General features: G+C 46.8%; 1 long non-coding RNA gene across 1 annotated transcript; it reads right to left on the reverse strand.

The window, feature by feature from the left end:
- Nucleotides 1-673: 673 nt before the first annotated feature.
- LOC310762306 lies at nt 674-8,364 on the reverse strand. The gene is made up of 2 exons (XR_014547946.1): nt 7,072-8,364; nt 674-2,163 (listed from the first exon to the last, which is right to left on the reverse strand). It is a non-coding gene; the product is annotated as an uncharacterized lncRNA (long non-coding RNA).
- Between the last annotated feature and the right edge of the window lie 754 nt (nt 8,365-9,118).

A 9,118-nucleotide genomic window follows, 5' to 3' on the forward strand; every position in this document is an offset into this window, starting at 1 on the left:
CTGGGTGACCTTGGGCCAGTCACACTTCTTTGAAGTCTCTCAGCCCCACTCACCTCACAGAGTGTTTGTTGGGGGGGGGGGAAGGGAAAGGAGAATGTTAGCCGCTTTGAGACTCCTGAAGGGGAGTGAAAGGCGTGATATCAAATCCAAACTCTTCTTCTTCTTCTTCTTCTTCTTCTTCTTCTTCTTCTTCTTCTTCTTCTTCTTCTTCTTCTTCTTCCATGTGGCAGCCCTCAAGATATTTGAAGATAGCTATCATATCTGTTCTCACATTTTAAATATAAACAAAATATTTAACTTATTTCACAGGGACGATAACAATTTTATTACAGTTGAGGGGGTGGGTGTGTCTCAATCACCATGAAAAAAGCAGAGACTCTGTGGGTGTGTCTCAATCACCATGAAAAAAGCAGAGACTCTATATTACTGTAAGCTTTTGTAGATCAGAGCCTACCTCCAGAGAGAGAGAGGGAGAGAGTTCCAAAAGATGACAACAGATTTCTCAATAAAAAGAAACAGACCATCATAAACAAACTATTTTTGGAACAAACAAACAAAATTCCTTCCAGTAGCACCTTAGAGACCAACTAAGTTTGTTATTGGTATGAGCTTTCGTGTGCATGCACACTTCTTCAGATACACTGAAACAGAAGTCACCAGACCCTTATATATAGTGAGAGGGTGGGGAGGGGTATTACTCAGAAGGGTGGTGGGAATGGGTGATTAGCTGATAGGTGTGGCAAACCCGTTGACCACTGTTAACGACTGCAATTTGGTCTAACAAGAAAAAGCAAGGGGTGAGATGGCTAAAAATAGCTTTATCATGTATAATGAGATAAGAATCCAATGTCACTATTCAGACTAGGTCTCTCCATGGTTTTAAGTTTGGTAATACAGTAAGCTGCAATTCAGCAACTTCTCTTTCCAGTCTATTTCTATTTTTGGGTTATTCTTTTTAGTCATACGCCATGTTGAAGCTAAGCTCTTTTGAGCTTGTTCTTAGTGGCTTTAAGCTCTGTAATTGAACCTGACTCATGCATCTGAGGAAGTAGGTTCTGGCTTATGAAAACTTTTACTTTAAAAAAAGAAAAAAAGAAAAAATACAGTTTGCCTTTAGAAGTGACACAGATTCCTTGTTTGTTTGTTTTCCTGATACCATGGACTAGGAATAAGATTTGTTAGACTGATGCTTTCACTGGTGAAAGTACACCCACAACATCCTGCAGCAGAGACCTGAATGCAGACCTGAATGCAGCGCTAGGAGAAATCTGCTCACCTTATCTGGTAGGCAGTGTTGTGGCCCAACCACGGGCCCAGCAGTGATCCAGCGAATGGCAAGGGCTGCATGGCCTGCCTGCTTGCGACTGGACAGTGCCAGCAGGTTTTGGGTGGGCTATCCCAAGGGTGGGCCCAGGCAGCCAATCAGCACCATCTGGGGGGTTAAATTGCAGCCCAGCCTGGCTCTCCTCATTCTGCCTTCTTTCACCAGATCTCCTACCCTTTAATTTTGCTTCAGTTTACACTTTGACCTTGCTATGGACCACATCGGCTGCCATATTCAGGGCCAGGCAGGAATTTTTCCACTTGGCAAATTGGCACTGGCCATTTGGTTTTCGCCTACCTCATAGCAATAATCACAACTTTGTGAGGTTAGGCATTGGGTAAGCCTTGGTCTTGGGTGGAGGGGAGATTGTAGCCTCTGCCTGCCCCAACATGGTTAAAGGTATCCTCTTAAAGGGATCTGTGAGCTGGAGCTTCTATCTGACATCCAGGTGGGGGCTAGGGCCATACCATTCCTTCAGTGAGGACCCTTTGGGGGGTACCTCTATTTGATGTAGGTCATAGGGGGCCCCTGTGGTGGTTTACCCTTAGATGTGTGGGATGTAAAACTTACAGCAGTCAAGTACAACATTCCTGCAGTGGACATGTTAGGAGATGCTTTGTACCTCTCAGGAGAAAACTTCCTGTTTCCTCCTGAGCTGGGACAGACTTCCACTACATATGACTTGAAGAGGGAGTGGTCTGTTGTACTAGCATGGAGGAGCACACAGCCTCCATGTTCTGATCAGTGTGTGTTCTCCATTTTGTATGTTGCTGTGTGTTTGGAGAAGTGACTGCTTAGCTGCAGTCACTTGGGACTAACTTCTTTATGGAATAGTTCTACTTGTTATGTGTTGTGACGTGGGGTTTGTGATTTCAGCTCTCTTGACATAATATGCTGGAGACAGTTCTGTAGTAACACTTCTTTATTAAAGCAAACAAGACTGAGGACTAAGGAGGGGAGAGCTACATTTATACGGACAGGGAACTAGCTAGAAAGGATACATTTTGGAGGGAACAATATCAGGCAATCACAGTCCTGCCTTTTGGAGGAAACCAATAAGACAGAGGATACAAATACAGCAGCTTAAATGAACCAATAGTAGCTGTACCCTCTGGAACCAAAAGGCAGTTACTTTACCCTAATGCAAATACAGACAATAATAATACAGATATAAAATCCTTTGACTCAATACACAACACCCCTCCCCCCCTAGTGAGCACCGCAGACGTAATCTCTCAGGTACTGTGGGGTCCTACAACTTCTACTTAATCTCCTGACAACAGGTGTTGCCGGTTCTGGATTGGATGTTACCTGTGGTAGGGGGGGTGCTATAGGGGTTTCGTCAGTAACAGATGGAGTCCCAGACATCGCAGGGTCCCCTACCTGTACCTCGTCATCCTGAGGACTAGCAGACCCTGGTTCATTTGCTGAAGCCCCTGGTGACTGCACCTCTGGGCCATTTTCACTCTGGTCTTGCAGCTCTGCGTCGTTAGCCAGGGATGAATTATCTGACCCCTCCCTGCTGAGCGCCCGAAGCCTCAGCTGATCTATATGTCTCTTCCAAACTTGCCCATTTTCCAAGGTCACATAGTAGGACACAGGTCCACTAGTCCGGGTGACCACACCAGCCACCCACCGCGAACCTCGTGAATAGTTCCTCACCCAGACCAGATCTTCAGGGGCAAGATACCTTGTTGTGTCAGCCTCAGCCTGGGGGGTTGCTCTTGAATTACGGTTTGGCATTTTATCGGGGTGGACATAATCCAGCACCATTACCAGTCTTCTACCCAAGAGCAGCTCAGCTGGCAACTTGCCCGTCGCAGTACACGGCGTCGCATGCTGCAAAAATAACATTCGCACGATGCGAGCTGACCAGTTACCCTCCATTAAGCGCGCAATGGATTCTTTGGCTGTTCTTACCATGCGCTCAGCCTGCCCATTGGAGGATGGGTGAAAGGGCGCGGATGTGACCCCTCTTATGAAGTTATCAGCCAAGAATGCCCTGAATTCTTGGGATACAAAAGCTGCCCCATTATCTGATACAATGGTCTCAGGTAACCCGTGGGTTGCAAACAGCTGCCTCAACACCTTGATTACGGCAGCTGATGCCATGCTAGGGACCATCGCCACTTCTAACCATTTGGAATATGCATCGACGATAACCAAAAAGACCTTCCCCTGGAATGGCCCAGCAAAATCTAAGTGCAGCCGGCTCCAGGGAGATCTGGACTACTCCCACCAGTGAACTGGTGCTCTGGCCGCACCTCTTGGCATGCCTTGCATGTTCGTACCCATTGTTCTATGTTCTGGTCCATTCCAGGCCACCACACATAACATCGGGCCAGCGACTTCATCCTGACCATTCCCGGGTGTCCCATGTGAAGCGTCTCAAGAACCCTGTTTCTCAGTGGTGCTGGGATGATCACCCTATCTCCCCACAGGAGACAACCCTTATGCATGGACAACTCGTGCTGCCTTGTCGCATAAGGCCTGAATTTGTCTTCATGCGGACCACCTGGCCACCCCCTCCCCACCCAAGTGAGCACACGGGAGAGAACAGCATCTTTCCTCGTTTTCTCAGCTATATCAGTAGCCGTTACAGGAGCCCCCGGAAGTGTTTCCAGCATCATTATGTGCTCCGCTGGAGCAGGATCCACATTGCTCCCGCCAGGAAGAGGCAATCGACTCAGCGCATCAGAGTGGCACAACCGTTTCCCCGGCACATGGGTCAAGGTGTACTGGAACCCGTTCAGGAATATAGACCAACGCAACATTCTGGGGGAGAGAATTTGTGGCGTTTGTTTGTTCGGGTTGAACAACCCTAACAGTGGTCTGTGGTCGTTTCAATGGAGAAATGGCGACCATACACATAATCATGGAACTTTTTGATTCCTGCCACAATTGCAAGCGCCTCTTTGTCAATTTGAGCATAGTTGCGCTCCGTGGGCGACAACGTATGGGAATAGAAAGAGATGGGCTTTTCCGACCCATCCGGTTCCCTATGACTCAGCACCGCCCGCAGGCCGTATTGAGAGGCATCACATGCCAGGACCAGGGGCTTCAACTCATCATAATGAGCAAGGACGCTCCTGCTACTCAGCATTCCTCGCAAGGAGTCAAAAGCCTTCTGCTGCCCCTGCCCCCATCGCCACACATTCTTTTTCTGCAACAGTCGATGTAATGGTTCAGCTACCAAAGCTTTCTGGGGTAAGAACGAATGATAAAAGTTAATAAGTCCCAGGAATGACTGCAACTGCGTCTTGTTCTGTGGTTGTGGTGCCCCGATGATGGCCTTAATCTTAGCATCTGTGGGGTGGATGCCTGATGCATCAATTTTAAACCCCAAGAAATCCACAGTTGGCACCCCAAAACTGCATTTTTCCTTTTTCAGTTGCAACCCCACCTCCTGGAACTTGAGCAACACTGCACGGACACGCGCAACCAGTTCCTGTGGGTCTTTTCCAGCAATCAAAACGTCATCAAAAAATGGCAAGACCCCCGGCAGACCTCTTAACAGGCGTTCCATGAGCCCTTGAAAAATCCCTGGGGCCACACAAACTCCAAATTGTAATCTGTTAACTCTGAACGCCCCTTTATGTGTGACAATAGTCTGTGCTTCCGCTGATTGTGGGGTTACTGGCAGCTGTTGGTAAGCTTGTGCCAGGTCAATTTTGGTGAACACCTTGCCCCCAGCCAGTTTAGCCAACAGATGTGATACGACTGGAATGGGGTATGAGTTTCCCCTGAGTGCCTTATTGATAGTACATTTGTAATCTGCACAGATCCTGACTTCCCCATTTGCTTTAAGGGGCGTGACAATTGGAGTCTCCCACTTAGCAGAGTCCACGGGTGAGAGAACTCCCTGCTTGACCAATTTATCCAGCTCTGCTTTGATCTTGGGTTGCAGTGCAAATGGCACTCGCCTTGGTTTGAGTCGGATTGGGGCCACCCCAGGGTCCAATTCGAAGTCAACTGGGGGCCCTTTATAACAACCCAGTTTTCCATTAAAGAGACCAGCAAATTCTTTGCATAATGCCTCACTCATCTCAGGGCAGGTTTGGATTGAATTAAGCCCTGATATACTCAGTCCCAGGGCGGGGAACCAGTCAGTGCCCAGGAGACTGAGGCGACTGCCCTTCGCAATCACCAGTTTGAGTACCGCCTGTTTGTCCCGGAACTGTACTCTCACGGCACACATTCCCATGACATGGATGCGGCCCGCTGAGTATGACTGCAAGGTTGCCGGGAAGGGCTCCAGAGGGGGCAACTTACCCCTGGGGAAGAATGTCCTCGCGGTCTGGTCCGACACGATAGTGAATCCAGATCTGGAGTCCACCTCCATGTCGCACAGCTGACCCTCAATCTTCACCTTGACGTGTGCCTTGCCTTGCGCTGGAAACTGCACGACCCTCCCGTTGATCTCCGTTACGTAGTGGCAGTCCTTTAGAACATGGTTTGCCGTGGACAGTCTGCGATGCTCCAGTCTAGTTGCTCCTGTCGCTCCCAACGCCGCCGATCTACAGACCCTGGCAATGTGACCTGTCTTCCCGCACGTCCGGCACATAGCATCCCGGAAACAACAACTCTTCCGCTCATGGTTTCCGCCACAACCAGGGCACCTGCCTCGGTGATCTTTGTGCACTGTGGAGGCCTGACGCACTGACTCGACCCCACGGACTGGGCTTTGGCTCGGAGTAGCCTCTAGCTCGTCCATGGCATGCGCAACTTCTATCTGTGGCTTAGGGGCCTTGCGACTGGCATCAAGCTCCTCTCTTTCATAATTCTCCGTGGCGGTGGCCTCCTTCAAGGCTGAAGCAAGGGTAACCTCTTCTTTAGCCACGATGCATCTTCTGGCTTTCTTGCTGCTCAGACCACCGATAAACCGATCCAGGAGAGTCTCTTCCAGATCTTGGAAGTCGCAGTGCTGAGCGAGCTTCCGCAGTTCAGCTAGGAATGCAGATACAGACTCCCCAGCACGCTGCTGCCTCTTATGAAACTCCAACCGCCGGGCCATCTTGGTCTCAGTAGGCGCCAAATGGCTTGTCAGGCAGGCAAGAATATCTTTGAGAGGTGTCTCACTTAGCTTCGCTGGAGCAAGCAATGCCTTGGCCAGCTTGAAGGTCTCAAGCCCACAGTAGCTCAGGAATGTGGCCCTTCTTTTGCTGGCATCGGTGATCCCTTGAGCCACTGCAAAGAACTCGAAGCGTTCGACGTAGTCTTCCCACGTGTGGGGCTCTGATGGCTGGAAGGGCTCCAATACCCTTGGACTCTTCATTGTCCTGTGGGCAGGGTCGTCTTCTCAGCAGGCCAGTGAGTCTTGTTCTTAGCTACAATCCGGACTCTGAGGCAGGGCTGCATTTAACCGCTCCTCAGCATTCCGGATCCCATCCTCGTCGCCAGTTGTTGTGACGTGGGGTTTGTGATTTCAGCTCTCTTGACATAATATGCTGGAGACAGTTCTGTAGTAACACTTCTTTATTAAAGCAAACAAGACTGAGGACTGAGGAGGGGAGAGCTACATTTATAGGGACAGGGAACTAGCTAGAAAGGATACATTTTGGAGGGAACAATATCAGGCAATCACAGTCCTGCCTTTTGGAGGAAACCAATAAGACAGAGGATCCAAATACAGCAGCTTAAATGAACCAATAGTAGCTGTACCCTCTGGAATCAAAAGGCAGTTACTTTACCCTAATGCAAATGCAGACAATAATAATACAGATATAAAATCCTTTGACTCAATACACAACATTATGTAACCTAAGCCTGCCTTCAGGGATATGTCTGTGAACCTGAATGAATCTGTGAGTAAGCTACTTTTATATTAACGTTAATCAGATTCTTGTGTTTATTCTTTTGAAGAGGGATTAGAAGGGGTTTTACCAGGAAGGAATCTTTAATAATAAGCCTAAGATGAGTCAGCAACAAGCTGATCGCTGCATAATTTTAAAAGGGGGGGTGTTTGGAACTCTGCTAGAATATGGAACTTGCTAGCACAAGTTAGGAAGGATATCATTAAATATATCCTCTCCTGCCTCCCTAATCATCCCCACAAGATGCGGTGAAATCCCCACAAGCAGATGTGGTGAAATAATTTGGCTGCACCCAGTGCCTATGCCAAACCATTCACATCTGTAACCAATAAAAGTTGTGGCCTATTCAAACCCATAAACCTATAGTTCATGCTGCGTGTCTTGTGTAATTAATTATTCACTCCATAGGGAACTGCTGGGTCATGGGTTCTTGGCATGCAAATCTCTACTACTTATTCCATGGCAGGAAACTTAGCAAAGGGAGAGGGGGAGTCTTCAAAAACTATGGCTCCTGATGTGAAGGGAAAACCAGGACAACAGTACCAAGATATTTGTGGGGAAAGCTGTAAGTGGATCTTTAGTAATTTGGTAACAAAACATACTGTGACATCTTTTGCTCTGCAGCAAATAGCATGAATGTTTATCTTCAAAACACATCAAGAGACAAGGATGCATGCAAAAAAATTGTTCAAAATAGACATAAACAGATTTCTCAGGAAATTGATCTTAATGTTATAGCTAATGACCTTATTCAGAGAGCACCAATGAGAAAAAAAATCATTCAATGCAGAAGAAGTATATAAATATCTGTAAACTGGAAACATACTGGGTTTTGCAAACCCCGTGTGGCTTGTTTGCATTGTTACATTATACAGCGATCATGCATAACACAAGGTGAGTCAATGTAGTGAAATTACAGGTTTGCCACTAATCATGCAAATGAATGCTGCCTCTGGTGGGGGTGAGGTTAAGGGAAATCGGGAGGGATATCGGGGCGGGGCGGATACAGATTTTTTTCTGGATATGAGCGAGGAGGTGCTTGCAGGAGGAGAGGAAGGGGAAAGATAGGCTTGTTTGACGGTTTTTTGAGAATTTTCAAAAAAATTGTTAGTGTTAATTAAAAGTGAACAGTTGTATTTCAGCTGTCTGTGTTTCATTCATTAAAGCCAAATGTGTTTTACAGTTGAATGTACACAGCAGAAACAAACACCACTGAGTTTGATTGTATTTACTTCCAGGTAACCATAAATGCCCATTCATGGTTGGGGAGCCCTAAGCGCAGAAGCAAAACATGTCTCTCCCCAAGCTCTCTCAGCATTTCTCCCTTCTGGCTGACAGCCCACCTTGTCACCTGGATGGAGCTAATTGCAACCTACCTCATCCCTTTGAAGTGACACAACACAGCAAAGTGGCCATCTGATCATCATCAAGAACTCATCTGACTGGTGCCCCAACCTACCCCAAACTCATAACTGTGGAATGGGTTTTAATAGGCAAGAGAGAATAATTGCAATTTATCCCTCCAGGCACCCACCTGTGTGAGTTGAACAGAGTTTCAAAATCCCATTCTTGGCAGCAAATTTTGAAGCATAGTCTGTGAGCCTTTGTTTTGAGCAGCTCCAGCTATGAAGTAAGTTGGCTCCGCTTTCTTACCCCACTTATTATTATTTTTTTAATTTCTTTTTTATTGATCTTAATTAGACAAACCAAAAACAAAAACAAACATAAATAAACAACATAAAATAATATAAATTTCCATTACAATCCTTCTTTAGTTACATCATCTTGTTGATATCACCCCTATATATGCATATTGACCTCCCTCCCTCCCGGTTTCGGGCTTCTTGATATATCTTCCTTTTTGCAGTTTCGTTGTTAATAATCTACACGTCGCAAGATTTATGTTAAACCTACTGTGGTTCTTAAACTTCTAAAATTTCCTTCAATATATGTTATAAATTTACTCCAATCACTAATAAAC

The sequence above is a fragment of the Podarcis filfolensis genome (genome assembly GCF_964270895.1).
Source record: "Podarcis filfolensis genome assembly, chromosome: 5".
NCBI classification, from domain to species: domain Eukaryota; kingdom Metazoa; phylum Chordata; class Lepidosauria; order Squamata; family Lacertidae; genus Podarcis; species Podarcis filfolensis.